Source organism: Salmo trutta, chromosome 21 (genome assembly GCF_901001165.1).
Source record: "Salmo trutta chromosome 21, fSalTru1.1, whole genome shotgun sequence".
NCBI lineage: Eukaryota > Metazoa > Chordata > Actinopteri > Salmoniformes > Salmonidae > Salmo > Salmo trutta.
This window is the reverse complement of record NC_042977.1, coordinates 21,091,747-21,103,987: the sequence shown is the minus strand read 5'-3', so window position 1 is coordinate 21,103,987 and position 12,241 is coordinate 21,091,747. Positions and strand designations below refer to the sequence as shown.

The 12,241-nt window shown below is 44.6% G+C and overlaps 1 protein-coding gene across 2 annotated transcripts in view; it reads right to left on the bottom strand.

Annotated features, from left to right (window-relative positions):
• The window catches only part of LOC115156913 (receptor-type tyrosine-protein phosphatase N2), a 142,441-nt gene that overhangs the window by 45,082 nt on the left and 85,118 nt on the right, over positions 1-12,241 (bottom strand). The gene's annotated exons all lie outside the window — the stretch shown is intronic.

Sequence of the window (12,241 nt, the reverse complement as noted above, 5' to 3'; positions counted from 1 at the left end):
AGTGCAGATAGAGTTAAGAGTGTTGGGCCGGTAGCCTGCCGGCAGGTAGCCAACATAGTGCAGGTTGCCTAGTGGTTAAGAGTGTTGGGCCGGTAGCCTGCCGGCAGGTAGCCATCATAGTGCAGGTTGCCTAGTGGTTAAGAGTGTTGGGCCGGTAGCCTGCCGGCAGGTAGCCAACATAGTGCAGGTTGCCTAGTGGTTAAGAGTGTTGGACCGGTAAACGAAAGGTCGCTGGTTTGAATCCCCGAGCTGATCCAGCAAGGCACTTAACCCTAATTGCTCCTGTAAGTCACTCTGGATAAGAGTGTCTGCTTAATGACTAAACTGTATAGTTCACTACTCGGAATTGGGTGCCATTTGGGATGCATACATGTCTCTGAGGGTTAGGGAGGGGAGAGTGGCAGTGGGCCAAGGTGCTTGAGCCCGAGCTGTCCCCTCGCCACCCCTCTCTCTAGCCAGGCTCATGTCTCATGGTGTACTGAGTGACTTAAGGAAATGGCTCTGATTTCACAGTTTAATTAGTGCTAATCTGAGGAAGGGTGGCCAATGGTAATGGGCTGGCACACACACACAGCAACATGGGGGAATGTCAGGACAGGGTGTAGGGATAAGAAACTAGGATTAGCTTCTGTTCTTGATACTCTTTTTATATGAAGACTCTGTAACCTTAAGCGAACATGTGAATTTGTAGACTTTGTTCAGGTCTAAGAAGCATTTTACAGCACAGTATAGCTATCTTGCTCTAGCTCTGCAATGTGCAATTCAAATACATTTAAATATGAAAATGAAAAATGAATAATATTCCAAATAAATGTTGTCACTAAAACAAAAACGTGCAGAAGCCTTTCTTTCATTAGTCATTGACTGAAAGGGAGGAGGGGAGGTGAGAAACTCCTGAACCTTCTATTTTAATTTAAAAAACATTCTAATCAAATTTCTCCTTATGCATTTATAATTGATATGCAATCAGTCACTTGTGACAGATACCTCAGACAGGTATTCATCCATCACATTTGGGCTTTTGCTCATTTCATGGGGCATGCCTGTTCCACTTTGGTTGTTTATGCGTATTCAAATGGAAAGATTTGATTATTAGCTACTCATTTGAAATGTATCTCTTGGTGGTAGATGTCCCTCATCTCCACAGAGACCTTCCTATCCTACAGGGGTGTATTTGAGAGATGCCCTTTGAGAGGAAACAGATAAAACTCCATCGACGTTTAAATCTTTTCACTGTGATCCTAATGATAAATCTGTCCATTGTGAAATAGAGGATTTTTTGGGGGGGTATGGGATAGGATAAATTGACTGTTTGGTGGTGCGGTCTGAATAGTGGTATTGCCATCATTGCCATCATCAATGATGAAATCTTTTTAGTAATTAGTTGATAAAAGCTACCAAGGTTAAGCTGGAGGGAGATCTCTCTCACTCTCTCTCCATCTCTCTCTCTCTCTCCGTCTCTCTCTCTCTCTCTCCGTCTCTCTCTCTCTCTCTCTCCGTCTCTCTCTCTCTCTCTCCGTCTCTCTCTCTCTCTCTCTCCCCGTCTCTCTGTCTCTCTCACTCTCCGTCTCTCTCTCTCTCTCTCTCCGTCTCTCTGTCTCTCTCTCTCTCCGTCTCTCTCTCTCTCTCTCTCTCTCTGTCTCTCTCTCTCTCTGTCTCTCTCTCTCTCTCTGTCTCTCTCTCTCTCTCTCTGTCTCTCTCTCTCTGTCTCTCTCTCTCTGTCTCTCTCTACTCCAGAGGAGAGTGTTTTTGAAAAGTAATACTACATGTGATGTTGGTGAAATGGCTGGCGAGCACAGGAAGTGCCAATTACTAATCATAATAGAGAAGTAGAAATCCTACTGTGTTTGATCAGGTAGGGAATATAGCAGACACCAGTAATACGCTAAAGGGAAAAAGAACTCCAGCTAATTGTTCAGCACACACTGCATGCTCTGATTAAAAATGACTCAATTTGCAGATAAAGGGAGACAATCAACAAGATTATGACTAAAGTAATGTATTAAATGCACACGTAAAACAACAACACCAGTATCAGCCTACTAATGAACAAAGTTCCACTATTTATCACTTCAAGCATTTAATTTACTGTATATAGTTTCTAATTTCAATTCTATTTAAAAGAACGAGACTACGTTGTGAGGTTCATCTTATTAAAACAAAGTAGAGACACAATAGAAAAACAATAACATGTTGATATAAAATAAATAGCACAACATGATTAGTGATTCTAGGTAAAAAGCAGTGTATCACATTCTTGTGAGGGAGATGGAGGGCGAGATGGGTACAGGGAGGGAGACAGATGGGTGGAGGGAAGTAGAGGTTTCTGGGAGGGATGCAGGGATAGAGGGATGGACGGCTGGAGGGAGGAGGGAGAGCTTCACATCATAGCACTGTATATGACCATTGAAGCAGACTATATAGCTCAGTCAGGTCCGGTCAATGTCAGAGGACTACTGTACTGTACAGCAGACTGTCAGTTAGGATCACATGGCTCTTCTTCCATCTCACTACCAAAAAGCATATCATACCGTAACATGGTTTAAAGGCCCCAAGCTATGTCTCTCCTGGCATGAGTACAGTGAAAGAAGCTAATCCATAACAACTGTAGTCATCTCCGGTTCTCTACCTTGGTTGCATCCCAAATAGCACCCTATTACCCATTAAGTGCACTACTTTTGACCAGGGCCCACAGAGCTCTCGTCAAAAGTAGTGCACTATTAAGGAAATAGGGTGCCATTTGGGACAGACATTTTGTAATATTGTAGTAGCATGGCTTTGTATTGGAGAGGAATCATGAGCTACAGTTGAAGTCAGAAGTTTACATACACTTAGGTTGGAATCATTAAAACTCAGTTTTCAACCACTTCACACATTTCTTGTTAACAAACTATAGTTTTGGCAAGTCGGTTAGGACATCTACTTTGTGCATGAGACAAGTAATGTTTCCAACAATTGCTGTCAGACAGATTATTTCACTTATAATTCACTGTATCACAATTCCAGTGGGTCAGAAGTTTACATACACTAAGTTGACTGTGCCTTTAAACAGCTTGGAAAATTCCAGAAAATGATGCCATGGCTTTAGAAGCTTCTGATAGGCTAATTGACATCATTTGAGTCAATTGAAGGTGTACCTGTGGATGTATTTCAAGGCCTACCTTCAAACTCAGTGCCTCTTTGCTTGACATCATGGGAAAATCAAAATAAATCAGCCAAGACCTCAGAAAAAAATTGTAGACCTCCACAAGTCTGGTTCATCCTTGGGAGCATTTTCCAAATGCCTAAAGGTACCACGTTCATCTGTACAAACAATAGTACGCAAGTATAAACACCATGGGATCTCGCAGCCGTCATACCGCTCAGGAATGAGACGCGCTCTGTCTCCTAGAGATGAATGTACTTTGGTACGAAAAGTACAAATCAATCCCAGAACAACAGCAAAGGACATTGTGAAGATGCTGGAGGAAACAGGTACAAAAGTATCTATATCCACAGTAAAACAAGTCCTATATCGACATAACCTGAAAGGCTGCTCAGCAAGGAAGAAGACACTGCTCCAAAACCACCATAAAAAAGCCAGACTACGGTTCGCAACTGCACATGGAGACAAAGATCGTACTTTTTGGAGAAATGTCCTCTGGTCTGATGAAACAAAAATAGAACTGTTTGGCCATAATGACCATCATTATGTTTGGAGGAAAAAGGGGGAGGCTTGCAAGCCGAAGAACACCATCCCAACCGTGAAGCACAGGGGTGGCAGCATCATGTTGTGGGGGTGCTTTGCTGCAGGAGGGACTGGTGCACTTCACAAAATAGATGGCAAGGACAATTATGTGGATATATTGAAGCAACATCTCAAGACACAAGTCAGGAAGTTAAAGCTTGGTCGCAAATGGGTCTTCCAAATGGACAATGACCCCAAGCATACTGCCAAAGTTGTGGCAGGTATTGGAGTGGCCATCACAAAGCCCTGACCTCAACCCTATAGAACATTTGTGGGCAGAACTGAAAAAGCGTGTACAAGCAAGGAGGCCTACAAACCTGACTCAGTTACACCAGCTCTGTCAGGAGAAATGGGCCAAAATTCACCCAGCTTATTGTGGGAAGCTTGTGGAAGGCTACCCGAAACGTTTGACCCAAGTTAAACAATTTAAAGGCAATGCTATCAAATACTAATTGAGTGCATGTAAACATCTGATCCACTGGGAATGTGATCTAAGAAATACAAGCTGAAATAAATCATTCTCTCTACTATTATTCTGACATTTCACATTCTTAAAATAAAGTGGTGATCCTAACTGACCTAAGACAGGGAATTTTTACAAGGACAAAATGTCAGGAATTGTGAAAAACTGAGTGTAAATGTGTTTGGCTAAGGTGTATGTAAACTTCCGACCTCAACTGTATGTTCAGATAACATGGCTCTGTATGTATGAAGACAGTGTTTATATGTATGAAGACATGGTGCCATTGACTGTTAATAACAGATATTAATTTAGTAATTGCTGTGTGTCTTTCTCTAAATTCCCTCTGGTCTCCAGTCTCTGTGGAATGACAGCTTGTTTGCTGAGGCGGTTTAAGTAATTTTAGCAGACTTATCCAGAGCCACTTACAGGAGCACTTACGGTTAAGTTCCTTGCTGAAGGGCACATCGACAGATTTTTCACCTCGTCGGCTCAGGGATTTGAACGAGCAAACTTTCGGTTACTGGCCCAACATTCTTAACCGCTACCTGCTGCCCCAATACAGAGAGAATGCGCCCCAAACTGCAGCCTATTGCCTATTTAGTGCACTACATTTGACCAGGATCCATAGGGCTCTTGTAAAAGCACTGCGCTATATAGGGATTAGGGTGCCATTCTGGATGCAATCAGAGCTGTCTGCTGTTTAAATTGTCTTCCTATTGTCCCCCATCCTTTTAAGTAAATGAGATTACAGCAATATCTGTGGATGGATGCAATCTTTACGTGGCTTTAATTTGAATACCGATGTTACTTTGCATGGAAGACATCCAATGTTTGAAAAGGTTGGTATCATTATATAGAATATGGAATGTTTACCTCTTACTTGGCTGGGAGGATGTCTCAATATATACAACATAACATGTACACTGACTGTACAAAACCTTAGGAACATCTTTCCATGACATACTGACCATGTGAATCCAGGTGAAAGCTATGATCCCTGTTAAATCCACTTCAGCCAGTGTAGATTAAGGGAAGGAGACTGGTTAAAGAAGGATTTTTAAGCCTTGAGGTATGGTAGTAGGTGCCAAGCGCACCGGTTTGAGTGTGTCAACAACTGCAACGCTGCTGGGTTTTTCACACTCAACAGTTTCCCGTGTGTATCAAGAATGGTCCACCACCCAAAGGACATCCAGCCAACTTGACACAACTGTGGGAAGCACTGGAGTCAACATGGGACAGCACATGCATCAATTTGCACGTACAAAACATTAGGAGCACATTCCTAATATTGAGTTGCACCCGCTTTTGCCCTCAGAACAGCCTCAATTCGTCAGGGCATGGACTGAACAAGGTGTCGAAAGCGTTCCACAGGGATGCTGGCCCATGTTGACTGCCACAGTTGTGTTAAGTTGGCTGGTAGTGGATCTCTACTCCGAATAGCTTGTTCCATCTCAGCCCAAAGATGCTCAATTGGATTGAGATCTGGTGACAGGGAAGGCCACCGCAGTAAGCTGAATTCACGATCATGTTTGTGGAACCATTTCTGGACAATCCTAGCCTTGTGGCATGGGGCATTATCCTGCTGAAAACATACATTTGAAGATGGATACACTGCTGCCATGAAGGGATGCACACTGATGATCAGATATCCTGTGGCATTCAAACGTTGCTCCACTTTTATCAAGGGGCCAAGTGTGTGCCATGAAAACACACCCCACTCCACCACACCATCACCAGCCTGTAATGTTGACATGAGGCATGATGGATGCATGTACTGATGCAGTTTTCTCCTTCCCCTAGTCCTCCCATCAGCGTGAAACAGCAGGAACCAGGATACATCAGAGCAGTCAATGCTTTCCCCATTCTCCAGCATCCAGTATATTCGTTCCTTAGCCCACTGCAACCTCAGCTTCTTGTTTTTTGCTGAAAGAAGTGCAGCTCTGTAAGGTTGTCAGCTGCCATACCCTATTCGTGTCAAGGTACGATGAGTTGTGCATTCCTTTATGGGTCTCCGGGCATCAATGTTGTACTGGACTGTCAGTTGACTAACTGTAGCCTGTCTTTTGCGCTTCACAATTCGTGTCAGCCTCCTTTGTTCTCTTTCAATGACTTGCTTTCGACCACTGGCCTGCCGTTGGCTAGATGTCCTTTTGGTGGTGGACCATTCTTGATACACACAGGAAACTGTTGAGAATGAAAAACCCAGCAAGGTTGCAGTTCTTGACACAAACCGGTGCGTTTGGCAACTACTACCATACCCCGTTCAGAGGCACTTAAATACTTTGTCTTGCCCATTCACCCTCTGAATGGCACATATACACAATCCATGTCTCAATTGTCTCAAGGCTTAAAAATCCTTCTTTAACCTGTCTCCTCCCCTTCATTTACACTAATTGAAGTGGATTTAACAGGTGATATTAAATCCACATTAACGGATATATATATATATATATATATATATATATATATATATATATATATATATATATATACACATATACATACAGTTGAAGTCGGAAGTTTACATACACTTAGGATGGAGTCATTAAAACTCATTTTTCAACCACTCCACAAATTTCTTGTTAACAAACTATAGTTTTGGCAAGTCGGTTAGGCCATCTACTTTATGCATGACACAAGTCATTTTTCCAACAATTGTTTACAGACAGATTATTTCACTTATAATTCACTGTATCACAATTCCAGTGGGTTAGAAGTTTACATACACTAAGTTGACTGTGCCTTTAAACAACTTGGAAAATTCCAGAAAATGATGTCATGGCTTTAGAAGCTTCTGATAGGCTAATTTACATAATTTGAGTCAATTGGAGGTGTACCGCTGGATGTTTTTCAAGGCCTACCTTCAAACTCAGTGCCTCTTTGCTTCACATCATGGGAAAATCAAAGGAAATCAGCCAAGACCTCAGAAAACAAATTGGAGACCTCCACAAGTCTGGTTCATCCTTGGGAGCATTTTCCAAACACCTGAAGGTACCACGTTCATCTGTACAAACAATAGTACGCAAGTATAAACACCATGGGACCACACAGCCGTCATACCGCTCAGGAAGGAGACACGTTCTGTCTCCTAGAGGTGAATGTACTTTGGTGCAAAAAGTGCAAATCAATCCCAGAACAGCAAAGGACATTGTGAAGATGCTGGAGTAAACAGGTACAAAAGTATCTATATCCACAGTAAAACGGGTCCTATATCGACATAACCTGAAAGGTCGTTCAGCAAGGAAGAAGCCACTGCTCCAAAACCGCCATAAAAAAGCCAGACTACTACTGGTTCACAACTGCACATGGGGACAAAGATCATACTTTTTGGAGAAATGTCCTCTGGTCTGATGAAACAAAAATAGAACTGTTTGGTCATAATGACCATCATTATGTTTGGAGGAAAAAGGGGGAGGCTTGCAAGCCAAAGAACACCATCCCAACTGTGAAGCACAGGGGTGGCAGCATCATGTTGTGGGGGTGCTTTGCTGCAGGAGGGACTGGTGTTCTTCACAAAATAGATGGCATCATGAGGCAGGAAAATTATGTGGATATATTGAAGCAACATCTCAAGACATCAGTCAGTAAGTTAAAGCTTGGTCGCAAATGGGTCTTCCAAATGGACAATGACCCCAAGCATACTTCCAAAGTTGTGGCAAAATGGCTTAAGGACAACAAAGTCAAGGTATTGGAGTGGCCATCACAAAGCCCTGACCTCAATCCTTTAGAAAATTTGTGGGCAGAACTGAAAAAGTCTGTGCGAGCAAGGAGGCCTACAAACCTGACTCAGTTACACCAGCTCTGTCAGGAGGAATGGGCCAAAATTCACCCAACTTATTGTAGGAAGCTTGTGGAACGCTACCCGAAACATTTGACCCAAGTTAAACAATTTAAAGGCAATGCTATCAAATACTAATTGAGTGTATGTAAACTTCTGACCCACTGGGAATGTGATGAAAGAAATACAAGCTGAAATAAATCCTTCTCTCTACTATTATTCTGACATTTCATATTCTTAAAATAAAGTGGTGATCCTAACTGACCTAAGACAGGGAATATTTACTAGGATTGGGGTGAGCAGGGGGATGCTGGAGCCCAGTGGGGTTTGGGTGAGCAGGGGGATGCTGGAGCCCAGTGGGGTTTGGGTGAGCAGGGGGATGCTGGAGGCCAGTGGGGTTTGGGTGAGCAGGGGGATGCTGGAGCCCAGTGGGGTTTGGGTGAGCAGGGGGATGCTGGAGGCCTGTGGGGTTTGGGTGAGTAGGGGGATGCTGGAGCCCAGTGGGGTTTGGGTAAGCAGGGGGATGCTGGAGCCCAGTGGGGTTTGGGTGAGCAGGGGGATGCTGGAGCCCAGTGGGGTTTGGGTGAGCAGGGGGATGCTGGAGCCCAGTGGGGTTTGGGTGAGCAGGGGGATGCTGGAGGCCAGTGGGGTTTGGGTGAGCAGGGGGATGCTGGAGCCCAGTGGGGTTTGGGTGAGCAGGGGGATGCTGGAGGCCTGTGGGGTTTGGGTGAGTAGGGGGATGCTGGAGCCCAGTGGGGTTTGGGTAAGCAGGGGGATGCTGGAGCCCAGTGGGGTTTGGGTGAGCAGGGGGATGCTGGAGCCCAGTGGGGTTTGGGTGAGCAGGGGGATGCTGGAGCCCAGTGGGGTTTGGGTGAGCAGGGGGATGCTGGAGCCCAGTGGGGTTGGGGTGAGCAGGGGGATGCTGGAGCCCAGTGGGGTTTGGGTGAGCAGGGGGATGCTGGAGGCCAGTGGGGTTTGGGTGAGCAGAGGGATGCTGGAGGCCAGTGGGGTTTGGGTGAGCAGGGGGATGCTGGAGCCCAGTGGGGTTTGGGTGAGCAGGGGGATGCTGGAGGCCAGTGGGGTTTGGGTGAGTAGGGGGATGCTGGAGCCCAGTGGGGTTTGGGTGAGCAGGGGGATGCTGGAGCCCAGTGGGGTTTGGGTGAGCAGGGGGATGCTGGAGCCCAGTGGGGTTTGGGTGAGCAGGGGGATGCTGGAGCCCAGTGGGGTTTGGGTGAGCAGGGGGATGCTGGAGGCTAGTGGGGTTTGGGTGAGCAGGGGGATGCTGGAGCCCAGTGGGGTTTGGGTGAGCAGGGGGATACTGGAGCCCAGTGGGGTTTAGGTGAGCAGGGGGATGCTGGAGCCCAGTGGAGTTGGGGTGAGCCATGTCTATGTCTGCTGGTGCAGTATGCAGTGTATGCACAGTCACACAAATGCAGATGAGATAAAGGGCTGAAGGTAGATGTCAAGCATCATTATGTCAGCTGCATTGTGTTCCACTGTAGACCATTCTATTAAAGAAGGTAATCTACAACTACTGCTGAATTCTGCATTCCATATTTGACATGACGTGTATATGTCATTGTTCATTCAATGTATACTTACATACTAAAGCCTTCCCAAACACCTTTCATTTTGCAATCATGAGAGACACTTCCTCCTATATCAACATTACCTCCTGTCTCCAACAGCTCCTATCCAAACCTGTATTTTTGTGGATGTTTTTTTTGCAGAATGAATCTGATGAGATCCCATCCTGAGTCACATAATGAGCCTTAATGCTTTCACAGAGCAGAAGGAAGGGAGTTGATGATTACAAACTGTCTCCTCATACCTCCGACCGGAACAGCCCCAGGAACCACCTGCTCTAAAGGTCAGGAAGGAGCTCACACTGCTCAACTATTCCCTCACTCCCTCCATGAGCTCACAATGCTCAGCCCCTTTCTCTTGGTTTAGCTCAGTACGCCCTTCCTTCCCTCCCTCCCTCCCTCCCTCCCTACATCCCTCCCTCCCTCCCTACATCCCTCCCTACATCCCTCCCTCCCTCCATTCCTCTTGCAATAATGGAAATAGTGAGTTGTGAGGGTTGTTTAGTGGAATAATAATGGACCCTATGAGTACATACCAATACATTACACATTACAGAACCAAAACAAATATGTCACTACCAACAGTGAGTCCTGCTAAGATGGTATGAGTGCAGATCATTTTGAACGAGCTGACAAGTACAGTACAACTCTTTGCATTACAGCTCTTAAATACTGTGATGACACAGAAATGAGAGAGAGACAGAGAGACAGAGAAAGTGAGAGATGGAGAGATTGAGCGATCGAGACAGATAGATGGAGAGTATATGTGAGTCTGTTTGGTATTGAACTGTGAGAGTCACCCAGCCGTTGTATTTATAGTTATGCGCAACAGCAGCACAGCGATCCAAGAGCAGCATCTGATGCGGTGAACACCTCGTGAGCTATCCCAGCATGCCCCTGGCCGACAGGCCTCATTGTGGGGATGTGTCCCAAATGGCACCCTATTTCCTATGACACACTGCTTGTGACCAGGACCCATTTGGATGCACCCTGGGCCACATTACCATATCAAATCGCATTTGGATGCTGTGTCTTGAGCATAAAAAGGGGCCAGCACTTCAATAGGTTCTTGATTAAATTTTCACATAGATACATTTGAATATCTATTAAAATAGATGCAGAATTCTTTCTCTCCATCACTCTGATGTCCCAATAATTTTTTGTAGCTCTTTTTGTAATGAAAATGAGCTGAGATAATGTCTGTATGCCTGTAAACAGATGTTGTCTGAAGTACTGTCTCTTGATCCATTGAAAAGGGTCTCGATCATCCACATTAATGAACACATCTAAATATTCCAATATTCCAAAGGTTTTCGATAGGGCATCTAGGTATTGGAAATCAATGTGAAATGTAAACAGACATGTATAAACAGACATATCATTAAATAATGTGTTTTATTTGTATTTATTTAAAATGCAATCAAAGTTTGTCTGTTTCTCACTAGCAAAACAATTATAACATGTCATCAGGAGGCAGACGCACAATAAAGGCATTCAGCCATATTGTCTTTAGAGTCCTAAAGCTACAACAGACAGCTTTAATCCTTCTTTTTGGACAGAGGTGTGCCGTCAGTGGCTTCATCCCAAATGGCAACCTATTCTCTATTTAGTGCACTTCTTTTACAAAGGTCCCTGGTCAAAAGTTGTGCACTACTAGGGAATAGAGTCCAATTGGGATGCAAACCAGTCTCTCAGAGGAGAGAGCCCTAGCCACGACGGTTGTAATCAATTAAAATAGCTGTGCGGGGCTATCTAACCACGCTCCTGTGTTTTCTCTTTGATTAATTCCTTCCACGGCTGTCTAAAACACCGTTTTGAGAATAGATTGGAAGGAGAACAATTCAAGCTGAACAAAGCAGCGTTGCAGCACAAGGGACTGACTGGGATTAGTGGAAACTACTCCAGGACAATTATAATCTGAGTTCTGCCCAGACTCCTTATCTCACTCCACTCATAATTGGACCCATGTAGAAGAAGTGTGGAAACAACAATGTATGTGTCCCAAGTGGTACCCTATTCTCCTATGTACTGCCCCCATAGGGCTCTGGTCCAAAGGAGAGCACTATGTAGGGAAAAGGTTCCTTTTGGGATACAAGCGATGCTCGAGTTGGCTAATGTAAAAACACAGCAAACTATAACAACAGATGTGTATTTCTGTTCTATTTAAAACTCAGTTATTACTAAATTAAATGGGTACTTTAGCCACCATCACCTGTTTTGACTCGTACAATCTGTAACGCGTAAAAGATGTCCAACAGAACATATGTAGAATTCAAAATCTTGAAGGTGGGCACTTTACAAAAACCTAACTCACTCTCCCCTATCTGATCACAGTAGATATCAATCTATCTCAGCGTTCTGAGAGAATCCATTTCAGAACATAATTGTGAAATGGAGTAACTCTCTACCTGACCAATGCAAGGCCAAGGAGAGGGAGATGGGGGCAGTAGTAGCAGTGCAGCACCAGACATTATCTGAATATGCCTTATTTGTGTCCCAAATGTACTCTATTCCCTACATAGTGCAGTACTTTCTACCAGACCCCTATGGGCCTGGTCAAAAGTAGTGTACTACATAGGGAATAGGGTGCCATTTGGGACCCATGCCTTCTCTCTCACAACAGCAGTTCAATTGGTGATAATAGGGTCCATTCTGGCTAGGTATTGAATTCCCTCCCTCCTCCCTCG